This window comes from Strongylocentrotus purpuratus, unplaced genomic scaffold, assembly GCF_000002235.5.
Source record: "Strongylocentrotus purpuratus isolate Spur 01 unplaced genomic scaffold, Spur_5.0 spur5_scaffold_2, whole genome shotgun sequence".
In the NCBI taxonomy this organism is placed as follows: Eukaryota; Metazoa; Echinodermata; class Echinoidea; order Camarodonta; family Strongylocentrotidae; genus Strongylocentrotus; species Strongylocentrotus purpuratus.
Genome location: NW_022145605.1, coordinates 36822220 through 36848017, shown reverse-complemented (window position 1 = coordinate 36848017; position 25798 = coordinate 36822220).

Genomic DNA, 25798 nt, shown 5'->3' with positions numbered 1-25798 from the left:
ATGGAAAATAACCGTCTACTAGAAGATTTGGCCGTTATGGAGGAACCATCTAACTTTTGATCAAATATCATTTTTTTCTAAAGATAAGACAGTGTTCTTGAACCTCCACCAAGTCGTTTTAAGACGTATTTACCCTGAGCGCTAGTGGACCAATCAAATATTCCCCACTCCCTCCCCTCCCAACTCCAAATGTCTTACAGGTATATGTATAACATGAACATGTATAGTACAGCAAACAACCTTCTATAAGAAGACTTGTCAGTATGGAGTAACTATCTAACTTTTGATCAAATATCATTTTCTCTAAAGATTAGACAGTGTTCTTGACCCTCCACCAAGTCGTTTTAAGACGTATTCACCCTGAGCGCCAGAGGACCAATCCTATATTCCCCACTCCCTCCCTCTTCCCCCCTCCCTCAACCCCGCTCCAACTCCAAATGTCCAAAATTGTATTACATGTAGTGTACGGAAATTGACCTTCTGCAAGAAGACTTGTCCGTATGGAGGAACCATCTAACTTTTGATCAAATATCATTTTTTCTCAAGATTAGACAGTGTTCTTGAACCTCCACCTAGTCGTTTTAAGACGTATTTACCCTGAAGGCTAAAGGACCAATCAAAAATCCCCCTTTCCCCTCCTCCCCGCTCAAACTCCAAATGTCCGATATGTATTACACAAAGGTTACAGAAAATGACCTTCTTCAAGAAGACTTGTCCGTACGAAGGAACCATCTTACTTTTGATCAAATATCATTTTTTCGAAAGATAAAACAGTGTTCTTGAACCTCAACCAAGTCGTTTTAAGACGTATTTACCGTGAGCGCCAGAGGACCAATCTAATATTCCCCACTCCCTCCCTCTTCCCCCCTCCCTCAACACCACCCCAACTCCAAATGTCCAAAATTGTATTACACGTAGTGTACGGAAAATAACCGTCTACTAGAAGACTTGTCCATTATGGAGGAACCATCTAACTTTTGATCAAATATCATTTTTTTCTAAAGATTAGACAGTGTTCTTGAACCTCCACCAAGTCGTTTTAAGACGTATTTACCCTGAGCGCTAGAGAACCAATCAAAAATTCCCCAATCCCTCCCCTCCCAACTCCAAATGTCCTACAGGTATATGTATAACATGTACATGTATAGTACCGCAAACAACCTTCTACTAGAAGACTTGTCCGTATGGAGGAACCATCTAACTTTTGATCAAATATCATTTTTTCGAAAGATTAGACAGTGTTCTTGAACCTCCACGAAGTCTTTTTAAGACGTATTTACCCTGAGCGCCAGAGGACCAATCCAATATTCCCCACTCCCTTCCTCTTCCCCCACTCCCTCCCTCTTCCCCCCTCCCTCAACACCACCCCACTTCCAAATGTCCTGTATGTATTATACTAAAAGTACGGAAAATAACCGACTCCTAAAAGACTTGGCCGTTATGCAGGAACCATCTAACTTTTGATCAAATATCATTTTTCTCTAAAGATTAGACAGTGTTCTTGAACCTCCACCAAGTCGTTTTAAGACGTATTTACCCTGAAGGCTAAAGGACCAATCCAATATTCCCCACTCCCTCCCTCTTCCCCCCTCCCTCAACCCCACCCCAACTCCAAATGTCCTGTATGTATTACACAAAGGTTACAGAAAATAACCGTCTACTAGAAGACTTGTCCGTATGGAGGAACCATCTAACTTTTGATCAAATATCATTTTTTTCGAAAGATTAGACAGTGTTCTTAAACCTCCACTAAGTCGTTTTAAGACGTATTTACCCTGAGCGCCAGAGAACCAATTAAAAATTCCCCAATCCCTCCCCTCCCAACTACAAATGTCCTACAGGTATATGTATAACATGTACATGTATAGTACAGCAAACAACCTTCTACAAGAAGACTTGTCCGTATGGAGGAACCATCTAACTTTTGATCAAATATCATTTTTTCGAAAGATAAAACAGTGTTCTTGAACCTCCACCAGGTCGTTTTAACACGTATTTACCCTGAGCGCTAGAGGACCAATCAAAAATTCCCCAATCCCTCCTCACCCAAGTCCAAATGTCCTACATGTATATGTATATCATGTTAATGTACATGTATAGTACAGCAAACATCTTTCTGCAAGAAGACTTGTCCGTACGGAGGAACCATCTAACTTTCGATCAAATATAATTTTTTTCTAAAGATTAGACAGTGTGCTTGAACCTCCACCAAGTTGTTTTAAGACATATTTACCCTGAGCGCTAGAGGACCAATTAAAAATTCCCCAATCCCTCCCCTCCCAACTCCAAATGTCCTACAGGTATATGTATAACATGTACATGTATAGTACAGCAAAAAACCTTCTACAAGAACACTTGTCCATATGGAGGAACCATCTTACTTTTGATCAAATATCATTTTTTCAAAAGATAAAACAGTGTTCTTGAACCTCCACCAAGTCTTTTTAAGACGTATTTACCCTGAGCGCCAGAGGACCAATCCAATATTCCCCACTCCCTCCCTCTTCCCCCCTCCCTCAACCCCGCCCCAACTCCAAATGTCCTGTATGTATTACACTAAGAGTATGGAAAATAACCGTCTACTAGAAGACTTGGCCGTTATGGAGGAACCATCTAACTTTTGATCAAATATAATTTTTTTTCAAGATTAGACAGTGTTCTTAAACCTCCACCAAGTCGTTTTAAGACGTATTTACCCTTAGGGCTAAAAGGCCAATCCAAAATCCCCCCTTCCCCTCCTCCCCGCTCCAACTCCAAATGTCCAATATGTATTACACGTAGAGTACGGAAAATGACCTTCTGTACAGCAAACAACCTTCTACAAGAAGACTTGTCCGTATGGAGGAACCATCTAACTTTTGATCAAATATCATTTTTTCGAAAGATTAGACAATCCCTCCCCAATCCCTCCCCTCCCAACTCCAAATGTCCTACAGGTATATGTATAACATGTATGTATAATACAGCAAACAACCTTCTATAAGAAGACTTGTCGGTATGGAGGAACTATCTAACTTTTGATCAAATATCATTTTTTCTAAAGATTAGACAGTGTTCTTGACCCTCCACCAAGTCGTTTTAAGACGTATTTACCCTGAGCGCCAGAGGACCAATCCAAAATTCCCCACTCCCTCCCTCTTCCCCCCTCCCTCAACCCCGCTCCAACTCCAAATGTCCAAAATTGTATTACACGTAGTGTACGGAAAATGACGTTCTGCAAGAAGACTTGTCCGTACGGAGGAACCATCTTACTTTTGATCAAATATCCTTTTTTCGAAAGATAAAACAGTGTTCTTGAACCTCCACCAAGTCGTTTTAACACGTATTTACCCTGAGCGCTAGAGGACCAATCAAAAATTCCTCAATCCCTCCTCACCTAAGTCCAAATGTCCTACATGTATATGTATATCATGTTAATGTACATGTATAGTACAGCAAACATCCTTCTACAAGAAGACTTGTCGTATTGGAGGAACCATCTAACTTTTGATCAAATATCATTTTTTCTAAAGATTAGACAGTGTTCTTGAACCTCCACGAAGTCTTTTTAAACGTATTTACCCTGAGCGCCAGAGGACCAATCCAATATTCCCCACTCCCTCCCTCTTCCCCCCTCCCTCAACCCCGCCCCAACTCCAAATGTCCTGTATGTATTACACTAAGAGTATGGAAAATAACCGTCTACTAGAAGATTTGGCCGTTATGGAGGAACCATCTAACTTTTGATCAAATATCATTTTTTTCTAAAGATAAGACAGTGTTCTTGAACCTCCACCAAGTCGTTTTAAGACGTATTTACCCTTAGGGCTAAAAGGCCAATCCAAAATCCCCCCTTCCCCTCCTCCCCGCTCCAACTCCAAATGTCCAATATGTATTACACGTAGAGTACGGAAAATGACCTTCTGTACAGCAAACAACCTTCTACAAGAAGACTTGTCCGTATGGAGGAACCATCTAACTTTTGATCAAATATCATTTTTTCGAAAGATTAGACAATCCCTCCCCAATCCCTCCCCTCCCAACTCCAAATGTCCTACAGGTATATGTATAACATGTATGTATAATACAGCAAACAACCTTCTATAAGAAGACTTGTCGGTATGGAGGAACTATCTAACTTTTGATCAAATATCATTTTTTCTAAAGATTAGACAGTGTTCTTGACCCTCCACCAAGTCGTTTTAAGACGTATTTACCCTGAGCGCCAGAGGACCAATCCAAAATTCCCCACTCCCTCCCTCTTCCCCCCTCCCTCTTAGCCCGCTCCAACTCCAAATGTCCAAAATTGTATTACACGTAGTGTACGGAAAATGACGTTCTGCAAGAAGACTTGTCCGTACGGAGGAACCATCTTACTTTTGATCAAATATCATTTTTTCGAAAGATAAAACAGTGTTCTTGAACCTCCACCAAGTCGTTTTAACACGTATTTACCCTGAGCGCTAGAGGACCAATCAAAAATTCCTCAATCCCTCCTCACCTAAGTCCAAATGTCCTACATGTATATGTATATCATGTTAATGTACATGTATAGTACAGCAAACATCCTTCTACAAGAAGACTTGTCGTATTGGAGGAACCATCTAACTTTTGATCAAATATCATTTTTTCTAAAGATTAGACAGTGTTCTTGAACCTCCACGAAGTCTTTTTAAACGTATTTACCCTGAGCGCCAGAGGACCAATCCAATATTCCCCACTCCCTCCCTCTTCCCCCCTCCCTCAACCCCGCCCCAACTCCAAATGTCCTGTATGTATTACACTAAGAGTATGGAAAATAACCGTCTACTAGAAGATTTGGCCGTTATGGAGGAACCATCTAACTTTTGATCAAATATCATTTTTTTCTCAAGATAAGACAGTGTTCTTGAACCTCCACCAAGTCGTTTTAAGACGTATTTACCCTGAGCGCTAGTGGACCAATCAAATATTCCCCACTCCCTCCCCTCCCAACTCCAAATGTCTTACAGGTATATGTATAACATGAACATGTATAGTACAGCAAACAACCTTCTATAAGAAGACTTGTCAGTATGGAGTAACTATCTAACTTTTGATCAAATATCATTTTCTCTAAAGATTAGACAGTGTTCTTGACCCTCCACCAAGTCGTTTTAAGACGTATTCACCCTGAGCGCCAGAGGACCAATCCAATATTCCCCACTCCCTCCCTCTTCCCCCCTCCCTCAACCCCGCTCCAACTCCAAATGTCCAAAATTGTATTACATGTAGTGTACGGAAATTGACCTTCTGCAAGAAGACTTGTCCGTATGGAGGAACCATCTAACTTTTGATCAAATATCATTTTTTCTCAAGATTAGACAGTGTTCTTGAACCTCCACCTAGTCGTTTTAAGACGTATTTACCCTGAAGGCTAAAGGACCAATCAAAAATCCCCCTTTCCCCTCCTCCCCGCTCAAACTCCAAATGTCCGATATGTATTACACAAAGGTTACAGAAAATGACCTTCTTCAAGAAGACTTGTCCGTACGAAGGAACCATCTTACTTTTGATCAAATATCATTTTTTCGAAAGATAAAACAGTGTTCTTGAACCTCAACCAAGTCGTTTTAAGACGTATTTACCGTGAGCGCCAGAGGACCAATCTAATATTCCCCACTCCCTCCCTCTTCCCCCCTCCCTCAACACCACCCCAACTCCAAATGTCCAAAATTGTATTACACGTAGTGTACGGAAAATAACCGTCTACTAGAAGACTTGTCCATTATGGAGGAACCATCTAACTTTTGATCAAATATCATTTTTTTCTAAAGATTAGACAGTGTTCTTGAACCTCCACCAAGTCGTTTTAAGACGTATTTACCCTGAGCGCTAGAGAACCAATCAAAAATTCCCCAATCCCTCCCCTCCCAACTCCAAATGTCCTACAGGTATATGTATAACATGTACATGTATAGTACCGCAAACAACCTTCTACTAGAAGACTTGTCCGTATGGAGGAACCATCTAACTTTTGATCAAATATCATTTTTTCGAAAGATTAGACAGTGTTCTTGAACCTCCACGAAGTCTTTTTAAGACGTATTTACCCTGAGCGCCAGAGGACCAATCCAATATTCCCCACTCCCTTCCTCTTCCCCCACTCCCTCCCTCTTCCCCCCTCCCTCAACACCACCCCACTTCCAAATGTCCTGTATGTATTATACTAAAAGTACGGAAAATAACCGACTCCTAAAAGACTTGGCCGTTATGCAGGAACCATCTAACTTTTGATCAAATATCATTTTTTTCTAAAGATTAGACAGTGTTCTTGAACCTCCACCAAGTCGTTTTAAGACGTATTTACCCTGAAGGCTAAAGGACCAATCCAATATTCCCCACTCCCTCCCTCTTCCCCCCTCCCTCAACCCCACCCCAACTCCAAATGTCCTGTATGTATTACACAAAGGTTACAGAAAATAACCGTCTACTAGAAGACTTGTCCGTATGGAGGAACCATCTAACTTTTGATCAAATATCATTTTTTTCGAAAGATTAGACAGTGTTCTTAAACCTCCACTAAGTCGTTTTAAGACGTATTTACCCTGAGCGCCAGAGAACCAATTAAAAATTCCCCAATCCCTCCCCTCCCAACTACAAATGTCCTACAGGTATATGTATAACATGTACATGTATAGTACAGCAAACAACCTTCTACAAGAAGACTTGTCCGTATGGAGGAACCATCTAACTTTTGATCAAATATCATTTTTTCGAAAGATAAAACAGTGTTCTTGAACCTCCACCAGGTCGTTTTAACACGTATTTACCCTGAGCGCTAGAGGACAAATCCAATATTCCCCACTCCCTCCCTCTTCCCCCCTCCCTCAACACTACCCCAACTCCAAATGTCCTGTATGTATTACACAACGGTTACGGAAAATAACCGTCTACTAGAAGACTTGTCCGTTATGGAGGAACATCTAACTTTTGATCAAATATCATTTTTTTCTAAAGATTAGACAGTGTTCTTGAACCTCCACCAAGTCGTTTTAACACGTATTTACCCTGAGCGCTAGAGGACCAATCAAAAATTCCCCAATCCCTCCTCACCCAAGTCCAAATGTCCTACATGTATATGTATATCATGTTAATGTACATGTATAGTACAGCAAACATCTTTCTGCAAGAAGACTTGTCCGTACGGAGGAACCATCTAACTTTCGATCAAATATAATTTTTTTCTAAAGATTAGACAGTGTGCTTGAACCTCCACCAAGTTGTTTTAAGACATATTTACCCTGAGCGCTAGAGGACCAATTAAAAATTCCCCAATCCCTCCCCTCCCAACTCCAAATGTCCTACAGGTATATGTATAACATGTACATGTATAGTACAGCAAAAAACCTTCTACAAGAACACTTGTCCATATGGAGGAACCATCTTACTTTTGATCAAATATCATTTTTTCGAAAGATAAAACAGTGTTCTTGAACCTCAACCAAGTCGTTTTAAGACGTATTTACCGTGAGCGCCAGAGGACCAATCTAATATTCCCCACTCCCTCCCTCTTCCCCCCTCCCTCAACACCACCCCAACTCCAAATGTCCAAAATTGTATTACACGTAGTGTACGGAAAATAACCGTCTACTAGAAGACTTGTCCATTATGGAGGAACCATCTAACTTTTGATCAAATATCATTTTTTTCTAAAGATTAGACAGTGTTCTTGAACCTCCACCAAGTCGTTTTAAGACGTATTTACCCTGAGCGCTAGAGAACCAATCAAAAATTCCCCAATCCCTCCCCTCCCAACTCCAAATGTCCTACAGGTATATGTATAACATGTACATGTATAGTACCGCAAACAACCTTCTACTAGAAGACTTGTCCGTATGGAGGAACCATCTAACTTTTGATCAAATATCATTTTTTCGAAAGATTAGACAGTGTTCTTGAACCTCCACGAAGTCTTTTTAAGACGTATTTACCCTGAGCGCCAGAGGACCAATCCAATATTCCCCACTCCCTTCCTCTTCCCCCACTCCCTCCCTCTTCCCCCCTCCCTCAACACCACCCCACTTCCAAATGTCCTGTATGTATTATACTAAAAGTACGGAAAATAACCGACTCCTAAAAGACTTGGCCGTTATGCAGGAACCATCTAACTTTTGATCAAATATCATTTTTTTCTAAAGATTAGACAGTGTTCTTGAACCTCCACCAAGTCGTTTTAAGACGTATTTACCCTGAAGGCTAAAGGACCAATCCAATATTCCCCACTCCCTCCCTCTTCCCCCCTCCCTCAACCCCACCCCAACTCCAAATGTCCTGTATGTATTACACAAAGGTTACAGAAAATAACCGTCTACTAGAAGACTTGTCCGTATGGAGGAACCATCTAACTTTTGATCAAATATCATTTTTTTCGAAAGATTAGACAGTGTTCTTAAACCTCCACTAAGTCGTTTTAAGACGTATTTACCCTGAGCGCCAGAGAACCAATTAAAAATTCCCCAATCCCTCCCCTCCCAACTACAAATGTCCTACAGGTATATGTATAACATGTACATGTATAGTACAGCAAACAACCTTCTACAAGAAGACTTGTCCGTATGGAGGAACCATCTAACTTTTGATCAAATATCATTTTTTCGAAAGATAAAACAGTGTTCTTGAACCTCCACCAGGTCGTTTTAACACGTATTTACCCTGAGCGCTAGAGGACAAATCCAATATTCCCCACTCCCTCCCTCTTCCCCCCTCCCTCAACACTACCCCAACTCCAAATGTCCTGTATGTATTACACAACGGTTACGGAAAATAACCGTCTACTAGAAGACTTGTCCGTTATGGAGGAACATCTAACTTTTGATCAAATATCATTTTTTTCTAAAGATTAGACAGTGTTCTTGAACCTCCACCAAGTCGTTTTAACACGTATTTACCCTGAGCGCTAGAGGACCAATCAAAAATTCCCCAATCCCTCCTCACCCAAGTCCAAATGTCCTACATGTATATGTATATCATGTTAATGTACATGTATAGTACAGCAAACATCTTTCTGCAAGAAGACTTGTCCGTACGGAGGAACCATCTAACTTTCGATCAAATATAATTTTTTTCTAAAGATTAGACAGTGTGCTTGAACCTCCACCAAGTTGTTTTAAGACATATTTACCCTGAGCGCTAGAGGACCAATTAAAAATTCCCCAATCCCTCCCCTCCCAACTCCAAATGTCCTACAGGTATATGTATAACATGTACATGTATAGTACAGCAAAAAACCTTCTACAAGAACACTTGTCCATATGGAGGAACCATCTTACTTTTGATCAAATATCATTTTTTCAAAAGATAAAACAGTGTTCTTGAACCTCCACCAAGTCTTTTTAAGACGTATTTACCCTGAGCGCCAGAGGACCAATCCAATATTCCCCACTCCCTCCCTCTTCCCCCCTCCCTCAACCCCGCCCCAACTCCAAATGTCCTGTATGTATTACACTAAGAGTATGGAAAATAACCGTCTACTAGAAGACTTGGCCGTTATGGAGGAACCATCTAACTTTTGATCAAATATAATTTTTTTTCAAGATTAGACAGTGTTCTTAAACCTCCACCAAGTCGTTTTAAGACGTATTTACCCTTAGGGCTAAAAGGCCAATCCAAAATCCCCCCTTCCCCTCCTCCCCGCTCCAACTCCAAATGTCCAATATGTATTACACGTAGAGTACGGAAAATGACCTTCTGTACAGCAAACAACCTTCTACAAGAAGACTTGTCCGTATGGAGGAACCATCTAACTTTTGATCAAATATCATTTTTTCGAAAGATTAGACAATCCCTCCCCAATCCCTCCCCTCCCAACTCCAAATGTCCTACAGGTATATGTATAACATGTATGTATAATACAGCAAACAACCTTCTATAAGAAGACTTGTCGCTATGGAGGAACTATCTAACTTTTGATCAAATATCATTTTTTCTAAAGATTAGACAGTGTTCTTGACCCTCCACCAAGTCGTTTTAAGACGTATTTACCCTGAGCGCCAGAGGACCAATCCAAAATTCCCCACTCCCTCCCTCTTCCCCCCTCCCTCAACCCCGCTCCAACTCCAAATGTCCAAAATTGTATTACACGTAGTGTACGGAAAATGACGTTCTGCAAGAAGACTTGTCCGTACGGAGGAACCATCTTACTTTTGATCAAATATCATTTTTTCGAAAGATAAAACAGTGTTCTTGAACCTCCACCAAGTCGTTTTAACACGTATTTACCCTGAGCGCTAGAGGACCAATCAAAAATTCCGTAATCCCTCCTCACCTAAGTCCAAATGTCCTACATGTATATGTATATCATGTTAATGTACATGTATAGTACAGCAAACATCCTTCTACAAGAAGACTTGTCGTATTGGAGGAACCATCTAACTTTTGATCAAATATCATTTTTTCTAAAGATTAGACAGTGTTCTTGAACCTCCACGAAGTCTTTTTAAACGTATTTACCCTGAGCGCCAGAGGACCAATCCAATATTCCCCACTCCCTCCCTCTTCCCCCCTCCCTCAACCCCGCCCCAACTCCAAATGTCCTGTATGTATTACACTAAGAGTATGGAAAATAACCGTCTACTAGAAGATTTGGCCGTTATGGAGGAACCATCTAACTTTTGATCAAATATCATTTTTTTCTAAAGATAAGACAGTGTTCTTGAACCTCCACCAAGTCGTTTTAAGACGTATTTACCCTGAGCGCTAGTGGACCAATCAAATATTCCCCACTCCCTCCCCTCCCAACTCCAAATGTCTTACAGGTACATGTATAACATGAACATGTATAGTACAGCAAACAACCTTCTATTAGAAGACTTGTCAGTATGGAGGAACTATCTATCTTTTGATCAAATATCATTTTCTCTAAAGATTAGACAGTGTTCTTGACCCTCCACCAAGTCGTTTTAAGACGTATTCACCCTGAGCGCCAGAGGACCAATCCAATATTCCCCACTCCCTCCCTCTTCCCCCCTCCCTCAACCCCGCTCCAACTCCAAATGTCCAAAATTGTATTACATGTAGTGTACGGAAATTGACCTTCTGCAAGAAGACTTGTCCGTATGGAGGAACCATCTAACTTTTGATCAAATATCATTTTTTCGAAAGATTAGACAGTGTTCTTGAACCTCCACCTAGTCGTTTTAAGACATATTTACCCTGAAGGCTAAAGGACCAATCAAAAATCCCCCTTTCCCCTCCTCCCCGCTCAAACTCCAAATGTCCGATATGTATTACACGTAGAGTACGGAAAATGACCTTCTTCAAGAAGACTTGTCCGTACGAAGGAACCATCTTACTTTTGATCAAATATCATTTTTTCGAAAGATAAAACAGTGTTCTTGAACCTCAACCAAGTCGTTTTAAGACGTATTTACCGTGAGCGCCAGAGGACCAATCCAATATTCCCCACTCCTTCCCTCTTCCCCCTCCCTCAACACCACCCCAACTCCAAATGTCCAAAATTGTATTACACGTAGTGTACGGAAAATAACCGTCTACTAGAAGACTTGTCCATTATGGAGGAACCATCTAACTTTTGATCAAATATCATTTTTTTCTAAAGATTAGACAGTGTTCTTGAACCTCCACCAAGTCGTTTTAAGACGTATTTACCCTGAGCGCTAGAGAACCAATCAAAAATTCCCCAATCCCTCCCCTCCCAACTCCAAATGTCCTACAGGTATATGTATAACATGTACATGTATAGTACCGCAAACAACCTTCTACTAGAAGACTTGTCCGTATGGAGGAACCATCTAACTTTTGATCAAATATCATTTTTTCGAAAGATTAGACAGTGTTCTTGAACCTCCACGAAGTCTTTTTAAGACGTATTTACCCTGAGCGCCAGAGGACCAATCCAATATTCCCCACTCCCTCCCTCTTCCCCCACTCCCTCCCTCTTCCACCCTCCCTCAACACCACCCCACTTCCAAATGTCCTGTATGTATTATACTAAAAGTACGGAAAATAACCGACTCCTAAAAGACTTGGCCGTTATGCAGGAACCATCTAACTTTTGATCAAATATCATTTTTTTCTAAAGATTAGACAGTGTTCTTGAACCTCCACCAAGTCGTTTTAAGACGTATTTACCCTGAAGGCTAAAGGACCAATCCAATATTCCCCACTCCCTCCCTCTTCCCCCCTCCCTCAACCCTACCCCAACTCCAAATGTCCTGTATGTATTACACAAAGGTTACAGAAAATAACCGTCTACTAGAAGACTTGGCCGTTATGGAGGAACCATCTAACTTTTGATCAAATATCATTTTTTTCTCAAGATTAGACAGTGTTCTTAAACCTCCACCAAGTCGTTTTAAGATGTATTTACCCTGAGCGCTAGAGGACCATCAAAAATTCCCTACTCCATCCCCTCCCAATTACAAATGTCCTACAGCTATATGTATAACATGTACATGTATAGTACAGCAAAAAACCTTCTACAAGAAGACTTGTCCGTATGGAGGAACCATCTAACTTTTGATCAAATATCATTTTTTCTAAAGATTAGACAGTGTTCTTTAACCTCCACCAAGTCGTTTAAAGACGTATTTAGCCTGAGCGCCAGAGGACCAATCTAATATTCCCCACTCCCTCCCTCTTCCCCCCTCCCTCAACCCCGCTCCAACTCCAAATGTCCAAAATTGTATTACACGTAGTGTACGGAAAATGACCTTCTGCAAGAAGACTTGTCCGTATGGAGGAACCATCTAACTTTTGATCAAATATCATTTTTTCTCAAGATTAGACAGTGTTCTTGAACCTCCACCTAGTCGTTTTAAGACGAATTTACCCTGAAGGCTAAAGGACCAATCAAAAATCCCCCCTTCCCCTCCTCCCCGCTCAAACTCGAAATGTCCGATATGTATTACACGTAGAGTATGGAAAATGACCTTCTTCAAGAAGACTTGTCCGTACGGAGGAACCATCTTACTTTTGATCAAATATCATTTTTTCGAAAGATAAAACAGTGTTCTTTAACCTCCACCAAGTCGTTTTGAGACGTATTTACCCTGAGCGCCAGAGGACCAATCCAATATTCCCCACTCCCTCCCTCTTCCCCCCTCCCTCAACACTACCCCAACTCCAAAGGTCCTGTATGTATTACACAAAGGTTACGGAAAATAACCGTCTACTAGAAGACTTGTCCCTTATGGAGGAACCATCTAACTTTTGATCAAATATCATTTTTTCGAAAGATTAGACAGTGTTCTTGAACCTCCACCAAGTCTTTTTAAGACGTATTTACCCTGAGCGCAAGAGGACCAATCCAATATTCCCCACTCCCTCCCTCTTCCCCCCTCCCTCAACACCACCCCAACTCCAATTGTCCTGTATGTATTACACAAAGGTTACAGAAAATAACCGTCTACTAGAAGACTTGTCCGTTATGGAGGAACCATCTAACTTTTGATCAAATATCATTTTTTTCTCAAGATTAGACAGTGTTCTTAAACCTCCACCAAGTCGTTTTAAGATGTATTTACCCTGAGCGCTAGAGGACAATCAAAAATTCCCTACTCCATCCCCTCCCAACTACAAATGTCCTACAGCTATATGTATAACATGTACATGTATAGTACAGCAAAAAACCTTCTACAAGAAGACTTGTCCGTATGGAGGAACCATCTAACTTTTGATCAAATATCATTTTTTCGAAAGATTAGACAGTGTTCTTTAACCTCCACCAAGTCGTTTAAAGACGTATTTAGCCTGAGCGCCGAAGGACCAATCCAATATTCCCCACTCCCTCCCTCTTCCCCCCTCCCTCAACCCCGCTCCAACTCCAAATGTCCAAAATTGTATTACATGTAGTGTACGGAAAATAACCGTCTACTAGAAGACTTGGCCGTTATGGAGGAACCATCTAACTTTTGATCAAATATCATTTTTTCGAAAGATTAGACAGTGTTCTTGAACCTCCACCAAGTCTTTTTAAGACGTATTTACCCTGAGCGCAAAAGGACCAATCCAATATTCCCCACTCCCTCCTTCTTCCCCCCTCCCTCAACACCACCCCAACTCCAAATGTCCTGTATGTATTACACAAAGGTTACAGAAAATAACCGTCTACTAGAAGACTTGTCCGTTATGGAGGAACCATCTAACTTTTGATCAAATATCATATTTTTCTCAAGATTAGACAGTGTTCTTAAACCTCCACCAAGTCGTTTTAAGATGTATTTACCCTGAGCGCTAGAGGACCATCAAAAATTCCCTACTCCATCCCCTCCCAATTACAAATGTCCTACAGCTATATGTATAACATGTACATGTAAAGTACAGGAAAAAACCTTCTACAAGAAGACTTGTCCGTATGGAGGAACCATCTAACTTTTGATCAAATATCATTTTTTCTAAAGATTAGACAGTGTTCTTTAACCTCCACCAAGTCGTTTAAAGACGTATTTACCCTGAGCGCCAGAGGACCAATCCAATATTCCCCACTCCCTCCCTCTTCCCCCCTCCCTCAACCCCGCTCCAACTCCAAATGTCCAAAATTGTATTACACGTAGTGTACGGAAAATGACCTTCTGCAAGAAGACTTGTCCGTATGGAGGAGCCATCTAACTTTTGATCAAATATCATTTTTTCTCAAGATTAGACAATGTTCTTGAACCTCCACCTAGTTGTTTTAAGACGAATTTACTCTAAAGGCTAAAGGACCAATCAAAAATCCCCCCTTCCCCTCCTCCCCGCTCAAACTCCAAATGTCCGATATGTATTACACGTAGAGTATGGAAAATGACCTTCTTCAAGAAGACTTGTCCGTACGGAGGAATCATCTTACTTTTGATCAAATATCATTTTTTCGAAAGATAAAACAGTGTTCTTTAACCTCCACCAAGTCGTTTTGAGACGTATTTACCCTGAGCGCCAGAGGACCAATCCAATATTCCCCACTCCCTCCCTCTTCCCCCCTCCCTCAACACTACCCCAACTCCAAATGTCCTGTATGTATTACACAAAGGTTACGGAAAATAACCGTCTACTAGAAGACTTGTCCCTTATGGAGGAACCATCTAACTTTTGATCAAATATCATTTTTTCGAAAGATTAGACAGTGTTCTTGAACCTCCACCAAGTCTTTTTAAGACGTATTTACCCTGAGCGCAAGAGGACCAATCCAATATTCCCCACTCCCTCCCTCTTCCCCCCTCCCTCAACACCACCCCAACTCCAATTGTCCTGTATGTATTACACAAAGGTTACAGAAAATAACCGTCTACTAGAAGACTTGTCCGTTATGGAGGAACCATCTAACTTTTGATCAAATATCATTTTTTTCTCAAGATTAGACAGTGTTCTTAAACCTCCACCAAGTCGTTTTAAGATGTATTTACCCTGAGCGCTAGAGGACAATCAAAAATTCCCTACTCCATCCCCTCCCAACTACAAATGTCCTACAGCTATATGTATAACATGTACATGTATAGTACAGCAAAAAACCTTCTACAAGAAGACTTGTCCGTATGGAGGAACCATCTAACTTTTGATCAAATATCATTTTTTCGAAAGATTAGACAGTGTTCTTTAACCTCCACCAAGTCGTTTAAAGACGTATTTAGCCTGAGCGCCGAAGGACCAATCCAATATTCCCCACTCCCTCCCTCTTCCCCCCTCCCTCAACCCCGCTCCAACTCCAAATGTCCAAAATTGTATTACATGTAGTGTACGGAAAATAACCGTCTACTAGAAGACTTGGCCGTTATGGAGGAACCATCTAACTTTTGATCAAATATCATTTTTTCGAAAGATTAGACAGTGTTCTTGAACCTCCACCAAGTCTTTTTAAGACGTATTTACCCTGAGCGCAAAAGGACCAATCCAATATTCCCCACTCCCTCCTTCTTCCCCCCTCCCTCAACACCACCCCAACTCCAAATGTCCTGTATGTATTACACAAAGGTTACAGAAAATAACCGTCTACTAGAAGACTTGTCCGTTATGGAGGAACCATCTAACTTTTGATCAAATATCATATTTTTCTCAAGATTAGACAGTGTTCTTAAACCTCCACCAAGTCGTTTTAAGATGTATTTACCCTGAGCGCTAGAGGACCATCAAAAATTCCCTACTCCATCCCCTCCCAATTACAAATGTCCTACAGCTATATGTATAACATGTACATGTAAAGTACAGGAAAAAACCTTCTACAAGAAGACTTGTCCGTATGGAGGAACCATCTAACTTTTGATCAAATATCATTTTTTCTAAAGATTAGACAGTGTTCTTTAACCTCCACCAAGTCGTTTAAAGACGTATTTACCCTGAGCGCCAGAGGACCAATCCAATATTCCCCACTCCCTCCCTCTTCCCCCCTCCCTCAACCCCGCTCCAACTCCAAATGTCCAAAATTGTATTACACGTAGTGTACGGAAAATGACCTTCTGCAAGAAGACTTGTCCGTATGGAGGAGCCATCTAACTTTTGATCAAATATCATTTTTTCTCAAGATTAGACAATGTTCTTGAACCTCCACCTAGTTGTTTTAAGACGAATTTACTCTAAAGGCTAAAGGACCAATCAAAAATCCCCCCTTCCCCTCCTCCCCGCTCAAACTCCAAATGTCCGATATGTATTACACGTAGAGTATGGAAAATGACCTTCTTCAAGAAGACTTGTCCGTACGGAGGAATCATCTTACTTTTGATCAAATATCATTTTTTCGAAAGATAAAACAGTGTTCTTTAACCTCCACCAAGTCGTTTTGAGACGTATTTACCCTGAGCGCCAGAGGACCAATCCAATATTCCCCACTCCCTCCCTCTTCCCCCCTCCCTCAACACTACCCCAACTCCAAATGTCCTGTATGTATTACACAAAGGTTACGGAAAATAACCGTCTACTAGAAGACTTGTCCCTTATGGAGGAACCATCTAACTTTTGATCAAATATCATTTTTTCGAAAGATTAGACAGTGTTCTTGAACCTCCACCAAGTCTTTTTAAGACGTATTTACCCTGAGCGCAAGAGGACCAATCCAATATTCCCCACTCCCTCCCTCTTCCCCCCTCCCTCAACACCACCCCAACTCCAATTGTCCTGTATGTATTACACAAAGGTTACAGAAAATAACCGTCTACTAGAAGACTTGTCCGTTATGGAGGAACCATCTAACTTTTGATCAAATATCATTTTTTTCTCAAGATTAGACAGTGTTCTTAAACCTCCACCAAGTCGTTTTAAGACGTATTTACCCTGAGCGCTAGAGGACCATCAAAAATTCCCTACTCCATCCCCTCCCAACTACAAATGTCCTACAGCTATATGTATAACATGTACATGTATAGTACAGCAAAAAACCTTCTACAAGAAGACTTGTCCGTATGGAGGAACCATCTAACTTTTGATCAAATATCATTTTTTTTTAAAGATTAGACAGTGTTCTTTAACCTCCACCAAGTCGTTTAAAGACGTATTTACCCTGAGCGCCAGAGGACCAATCCAATATTCCCCACTCCCTCCCCTCCCAACTCCAAATGTCCTACAGGTAAATGTTTAACATGTACATGTACATGTATAGTACAGCAGACAAACTTCTATAAGAAGACTTGTCAGTATGGAGGAACTATCTAACTTTTGATCAAATATCATTTTTTCGAAAGATTAGACAGTGTTCTTGACCCTCCACCAAGTCGTTTTAAGACGTATTTACCCTGAGCGCCAGAGGACCAATCCAATATTCCCCACTCCCTCCGTCTTCCCCCCTCCCTCAACCCCGCTCCAACTCCAAATGTCCAAAATTGTATTACACGTAGTGTACGGAAAACGACCTTCTGCAAAAAGACTTTTCTGTATGGAGGAACCATCTAACTTTTGATCAAATATCATTTTTTCTCAAGATTAGACAGTGTTCTTGAACCTCCACCTAGTCGTTTTAAGACGTATTTACCCTGAAGGCTAAAGGACCAATCAAAAATCCCCCCTTCCCCTCCTCCCCGCTCAAACTCCAAATGTCCGATATGTATTACACGTAGAGTACGGAAAATGACCTTCTTCAAGAAGACTTGTCCGTACGGAGGAACCATCTTACTTTTGATCAAATATCATTTTTTCGAAAGATAAAACAGTGTTCTTGAACCTCCACCAAGTCGTTTTAAGACGTATTTACCCTGAGCGCCAGAGGACCAATCCAATATTCCCCACTCCCTCCCTCTTCTCCCCTCCCTCAACACCACCCCAACTCCAAATGTCCTGTATGTATTACACAAAGGTTACGGAAAATAACCGTCTACTAGAAGACTTGTCCCTTATGGAGGAACCATCTAACTTTTGATCAAATATCATTTTTTTCTCAAGATTAGACAGTGTTCTTAAACCTCCACCAAGTCGTTTTAAGACGTATTTACCCTGAGCGCTAGAGGACCATCAAAAATTCCCTACTCCATCCCCTCCCAACTACAAATGTCCTACAGCTATATGTATAACATGTACATGTATAGTACAGCAAAAAACCTTCTACAAGAAAACTTGTCCGTATGGAGGAACCATCTAACTTTTGATCAAATATCATTTTTTCTAAAGATTAGACAGTGTTCTTTAACCTCCACCAAGTCGTTTAAAGACATATTTACCCTGAGCGCGTGAGGACCAATCCAATATTTCCCACTCCCTCCCTCTTCCCCCCTCCCTCAACACCACCCCAAATCCAAATGTCCTGTATGTATTACACAAAGGTTACGGAAAATAACCTTCTACAAGAAGACTTGTCCGTATGGAGGAACCATCTAACTTTTGATCAAATATCATTTTTTCTAAAGATTAGACAGTGTTCTTTAACCTCCACCAAGTCGTTTAAAGACGTATTTACAGTGCCAGAGGACAAATCCAATATTCCCCACTCCCTCCCTCTTCCCCCCTCCCTCAACCCCGCTCCAACTCCAAATGTCCAAAATTGTATTACACGTAGTGTACGGAAAATGACCTTCTGCAAGAAGACTTGTCCGTATGGAGGAACCATCTAACTTTTGATCAAATATCATTTTTTCTCAAGATTAGACAATGTTCTTGAACCTCCACCTAGTCGTTTTAAGACGAATTTACCCTGAAGGCTAAAGGACCAATCAAAAATCCCCCCTTCCCCTCCTCCCCGCTCAAACTCCAAATGTCCGATATGTATTACACGTAGAGTTCGGAAAATGACCTTCTTCAAGAAGACTTGTCCGTACGGAGGAACCATCTTACTTTTGATCAAATATCATTTTTTCGAAAGATAAAACAGTGTTCTTGAACCTCCACCAAGTCGTTCTAAGACGTATTTACCCTGAGCGCCAGAGGACCAATCCAATATTCCCCACTCCCTCTTACCCCCTCTCTCAACACCACCCCAACTCCAAATGTCCTGTATGTATTACACAAAGGTTACGGAAAATAACCGTCTACTAGAAGACTTGTCCCTTATGGAGGAACCATCTAACTTTTGATCAAATATCATTTTTTCGAAAGATTAGACAGTGTTCTTGAACCTCCACCAAGTCGTTTTAAGACGTATTTACCCTGAGCGCTAGAGAACCAATTAAAAATTCCCCAATCCCTCCCCTCCCAACTCCAAATGTCCTACAGGTATATGTATAACATGTACATGTACAGTACAGCAAACAACTTTCTACAAGAAGACTTGTCCGTATGGAGGAACCATCTAACTTTTGATCAAATATCATTTTTTCGAAAGATTAGACAGTGTTCTTGAACCTCCACGAAGTCTTTTTAAGACGTATTTACCCTGAGCGCCAGAGGACCAATCCAATATTCCCCACTCCCTCCCTCTTCCCCCACTCCCTCCCTCTTCCCCCCTCCCTCAACACCACCCCACTTCCAAATGTCCTGTATGTATTATACTAAGAGTACGGAAAATAACCGACTCCTAGAAGACTTGGCCGTTATGCAGGAACCATCTAACTTTTGATCAAATATCATTTTTTTCTAAAGATTAGACAGTGTTCTTGAACCTCCACCAAGTCGTTTTGAGACGTATTTACCCTGAAGGCTAAAGGACCAATCCAATATTCCCCACTCCCTCCTTCTTCCCCCCTCCCTCAACACCACCCCAACTCCAAATGTCCTGTATGTATTACACAAAGGTTACAGAAAATAACCGTCTACTAGAAGACTTGTCCGTTATGGAGGAACCATCTACCTTTTGATCAAATATCATTTTTTTCTCAAGATTAGACAGTGTTCTTAAACCTCCACCAAGTCATTTTAAGATGTATTTACCCTGAGCGCTAGAGGACCATCAAAAATTCCCTACTCCATCCCCTCCCAACTACAAATGTCCTACAGCTATATGTATAACATGTACATGTATAGTACAGCAAAAAACCTTCTACAAGAAGACTTGTCCGTATGGAGGAACCATCTAACTTTTTATCAAATATCATTTTTTCGAAAGATTAGACAGTGTTCTTTAACCTCCACCAAGTCGTTTAAAGACGTATTTACCCTGAGCGCCAGAGGACCAATCCAATATTCCCCACTCCCTCCCTCTTCCCCCCTCCCTCAACCCCGCTCCAACTCCAAATGTCCAAAATTGTATTACACGTAGTGTACGGAAAATAACCGTCTACTAGAAGACTTGGCCGTTATGGAGGACCCATCTAACTTTTGATCAAATATCATTTTTTCGAAAGATTAGACAGTGTTCTTGAACCTCCACCAAGTCTTTTTAAGACGTATTTACCCTGAGCGCAAAAGGACCAATCCAATATTCCCCACTCCCTCCCTCTTCCCCCCTCCCTCAACACCACCCCAACTCCAAATGTCCTGTATGTATTACACAAAGGTTACAGAAAATAACCGTCTACTAGAAGACTTGTCCGTTATGGAGGAACCATCTAACTTTTGATCAAATATCATTTTTTTCTCAAGATTAGACAGTGTTCTTAAACCTCCACCAAGTTGTTTTAAGATGTATTTACCCTGAGCGCTAGAGGACCATCAAAAATTCCCTACTCCATCCCCTCCCAATTACAAATGTCCTACAGCTATATGTATAACATGTACATGTATAGTACTGCAAAAAACCTTCTACAAGAAGACTTGTCCGTATGGAGGAACCATCTAACTTTTGATCAAATATCATTTTTTCTAAAGATTAGACAGTGTTCTTTAACCTCCCCCAAGTCGTTTAAAGACGTATTTAGCCTGAGCGCCAGAGGACCAATCCAATATTCCCCACTCCCTCCCTCTTCCCCCCTCCCTCAACCCCGCTCCAACTCCAAATGTCCAAAATTGTATTACACGTAGTGTACGGAAAATGACCTTCTGCAAGAAGACTTGTCCGTATGGAGGAACCATCTAACTTTTGATCAAATATCATTTTTTCTCAAGATTAGACAATGTTCTTGAACCTCCACCTAGTCGTTTTAAGACGAATTTACCCTGAAGGCTAAAGGACCAATCAAAAATCCCCCCTTCCCCTCCTCCCCGCTCAAACTCCATATGTCCGATATTTATTACACGTAGAGTATGGAAAATGACCTTCTTCAAGAAGACTTGTCCGTACGGAGGAACCATCTTACTTTTGATCAAATATCATTTTTTCGAAAGATAAAACAGTGTTCTTTAACCTCCACCAAGTCGTTTTGAGACGTATTTACCCTGAGCGCCAGAGGACCAATCCAATATTCCCCACTCCCTCCCTCTTCCCCCCTCCCTCAACACTACCCCAACTCCAAATGTCCTGTATGTATTACACAAAGGTTACGGAAAATAACCGTCTACTAGAAGACTTGTCCCTTATGGAGGAACCATCTAACTTTTGATCAAATATCATTTTTTCGAAAGATTAGACAGTGTTCTTGAACCTCCACCAAGTCTTTTTAAGACGTATTTACCCTGAGCGCAAGAGGACCAATCCAATATTCCCCACTCCCTCCCTCTTCCCCCCTCCCTCAACACCACCCCAACTCCAATTGTCCTGTATGTATTACACTAAGAGTATGGAAAATAACCGTCTACTAGAAGACTTGTCCGTTATGGAGGAACCATCTAACTTTTGATCAAATATCATTTTTTTCTCAAGATTAGACAGTGTTCTTAAACCTCCACCAAGTCGTTTTAAGATGTATTTACCCTGAGCGCTAGAGGACAATCAAAAATTCCCTACTCCATCCCCTCCCAACTACAAATGTCCTACAGCTATATGTATAACATGTACATGTATAGTACAGCAAAAAACCTTCTACAAAAAGACTTGTCCGTATGGAGGAACCATCTAACTTTTGATCAAATATCATTTTTTCGAAAGATTAGACAGTGTTCTTTAACCTCCACCAAGTCGTTTAAAGACGTATTTACCCTGAGCGCCAGAGGACCAATCCAATATTCCCCACTCCCTCCCTCTTCCCCCCTCCCTCAACCCCGCTCCAACTCCAAATGTCCAAAATTGTATTACACGTAGTGTACGGAAAATAACCGTCTACTAGAAGACTTGGCCGTTACGGAGGAACCATCTAATTTTGATCAAATATCATTTTTTCGAAAGATTAGACAGTGTTCTTGACCCTCCACCAAGTCTTTTTAAGACGTATTTACCCTGAGCGCAAAAGGACCAATCCAATATTCCCCACTCCCTCCCTCTTCCCCCCTCCCTCAACACCACCCCAACTCCAAATGTCCTGTATGTATTACACAAAGGTTACAGAAAATAACCGTCTACTAGAAGACTTGTCCGTTATGGAGGAACCATCTAACTTTTGATCAAATATCATTTTTTTCTCAAGATTAGACAGTGTTCTTAAACCTCCACCAAGTCGTTTTAAGATGTATTTACCCTGAGCGCTAGAGGACCATCAAAAATTCCCTACTCCATCCCCTCCCAATTACAAATGTCCTACAGCTATATGTATAACATGTACATGTAAAGTACAGGAAAAAACCTTCTACAAGAAGACTTGTCCGTATGGAGGAACCATCTAACTTTTGATAAAATATCATTTTTTCTAAAGATTAGACAGTGTTCTTGAACCTCCACCAAGTCGTTTTAAGACGTATTTACCCTGAAGGCTAAAGGACCAATCCAATATTCCCCACTCCCTCCCTCTTCCCCCCTCCCTCAACACCACCCCAACTCCAAATGTCCTGTATGTATTACACAAATGTTACAGAAAATAACCGTCTACTAGAAGACTTGTCCGTTATGGAGGAACCATCTAACTTTTGATCAAATATCATTTTTTTCTCAAGATTAGACAGTGTTCTTAAACCTCCACCAAGTCGTTTTAAGACGTTTTTACCCTGAGTGCTAGAGGACCATCAAAAATTCCCTACTCCATCCCCTCCCAACTACAAATGTCCTACAGCTATATGTATAACATGTACATGTATAGTACAGCAAAAAACCTTCTACAAGAAGACTTGTCCGTATGGAGGAACCATCTAACTTTTGATCAAATATCATTTTTTCTAAAGATTAGACAGTGTTCTTTAACCTCTACCAAGTCGTTTAAAGACGTATTTACCCTGAGCGCCAGAGGACCAATCCAATATTCCCCACTCCCTCCCTTCCCAACTCCAAATGTCCTACAGGTAAATGTTTAACATGTACATGTACATGTATAGTACAGCAGACAACCTTCTATAAGAAGACTTGTCAGTATGGAGGAACTATCTAACTTTTGATCAAATATCATTTTTTCGAAAGATTAGACAGTGTTCTTGACACTCCACCAAGTCGTTTTAAGACGTATTTACCCTGAGCGCCAGAGGACCAATCCAATATTCCCCACTTCCTCCGTCTTCCCCCCTCCCTCAACCCCGCTCCAACTCCAAATGTCCAAAATTGTATTACACGTAGTGTACGGAAAATGACCTTTTGCAAAAAGACTTTTCTGTATGGAGGAACCATCTAACTTTTGATCAAATATCATTTTTTGTCAAGATTAGACAGTGTTCTTGAACCTCCACCTAGTCGTTTTAAGACGTATTTACCCTGAAGGCTAAAGGACCAATCAAAAATCCCCCCTTCCCCTCCTCCCCGCTCAAACTCCAAATGTCCGATATGTATTACACGTAAAGTACGGAAAATAACCGTCTACTAGAAGACTTGTCCGTTATGGAGGAACCATCTAACTTTTGATCAAATATCATTTTTTTCTCAAGATTAGACAGTGTTCTTAAACCTCCACCAAGTCGTTTTAAGATGTATTTACCCTGAGCGCTAGAGGACCATCAAAAATTCCCTACTCCATCCCCTCCCAACTACAAATGTCTTACAGCTATATGTATAACATGTACATGTATAGTACAGCAAAAAACCTTCTACAAGAAGACTTGTCCGTATGGAGGAACCATCTAACTTTTTATCAAATATCATTTTTTCGAAAGATTAGACAGTGTTCTTTAACCTCCACCAAGTCGTTTAAAGACGTATTTACCCTGAGCGCCAGAGGACCAATCCAATATTCCCCACTCCCTCCCTCTTCCCCCCTCCCTCAACCCCGCTCCAACTCCAAATGTCCAAAATTGTATTACACGTAGTGTACGGAAAATAACCGTCTACTAGAAGACTTGGCCGTTATGGAGGACCCATCTAACTTTTGATCAAATATCATTTTTTCGAAAGATTAGACAGTGTTCTTGAACCTCCACCAAGTCTTTTTAAGACGTATTTACCCTGAGCGCAAAAGGACCAATCCAATATTCCCCACTCCCTCCCTCTTCCCCCCTCCCTCAACACCACCCCAACTCCAAATGTCCTGTATGTATTACACAAAGGTTACAGAAAATAACCGTCTACTAGAAGACTTGTCCGTTATGGAGGAACCATCTAACTTTTGATCAAATATCATTTTTTTCTCAAGATTAGACAGTGTTCTTAAACCTCCACCAAGTTGTTTTAAGATGTATTTACCCTGAGCGCTAGAGGACCATCAAAAATTCCCTACTCCATCCCCTCCCAATTACAAATGTCCTACAGCTATATGTATAACATGTACATGTATAGTACAGCAAAAAACCTTCTACAAGAAGACTTGTCCGTATGGAGGAACCATCTAACTTTTGATCAAATTTCATTTTTTCTAAAGATTAGACAGTGTTCTTTAACCTCCCCCAAGTCGTTTAAAGACGTATTTAGCCTGAGCGCCAGAGGACCAATCCAATATTCCCCACTCCCTCCCTCTTCCCCCCTCCCTCAACCCCGCTCCAACTCCAAATGTCCAAAATTGTATTACACGTAGTGTACGGAAAATGACCTTCTGCAAGAAGACTTGTCCGTATGGAGGAACCATCTAACTTTTGATCAAATATCATTATTTCTCAAGATTAGACAATGTTCTTGAACCTCCACCTAGTCGTTTTAAGACGAATTTACCCTGAAGGCTAAAGGACCAATCAAAAATCCCCCCTTCCCCTCCTCCCTGCTCAAACTCCATATGTCCGATATGTATTACACGTAGAGTATGGAAAATGACCTTCTTCAAGAAGACTTGTCTGTACGGAGGAACCATCTAACTTTTGATCAAATATCATTTTTTCTCAAGATTAGACAATGTTCTTGAACCTCCACCTAGTCGTTTTAAGACGAATTTACCCTGAAGGCTAAAGGACCAATCAAAAATCCCCCCTTCCCCTCCTCCCTGCTCAAACTCCATATGTCCGATATGTATTACACGTAGAGTATGGAAAATGACCTTCTTCAAGAAGACTTGTCTGTACGGAGGAACCATCTTACTTTTGATCAAATATCATTTTTTCGAAAGATAAAACAGTGTTCTTTAACCTCCACCAAGTCGTTTTGAGACGTATTTACCCTGAGCGCCAGAGGACCAATCCAATATTCCCCACTCCCTCCCTC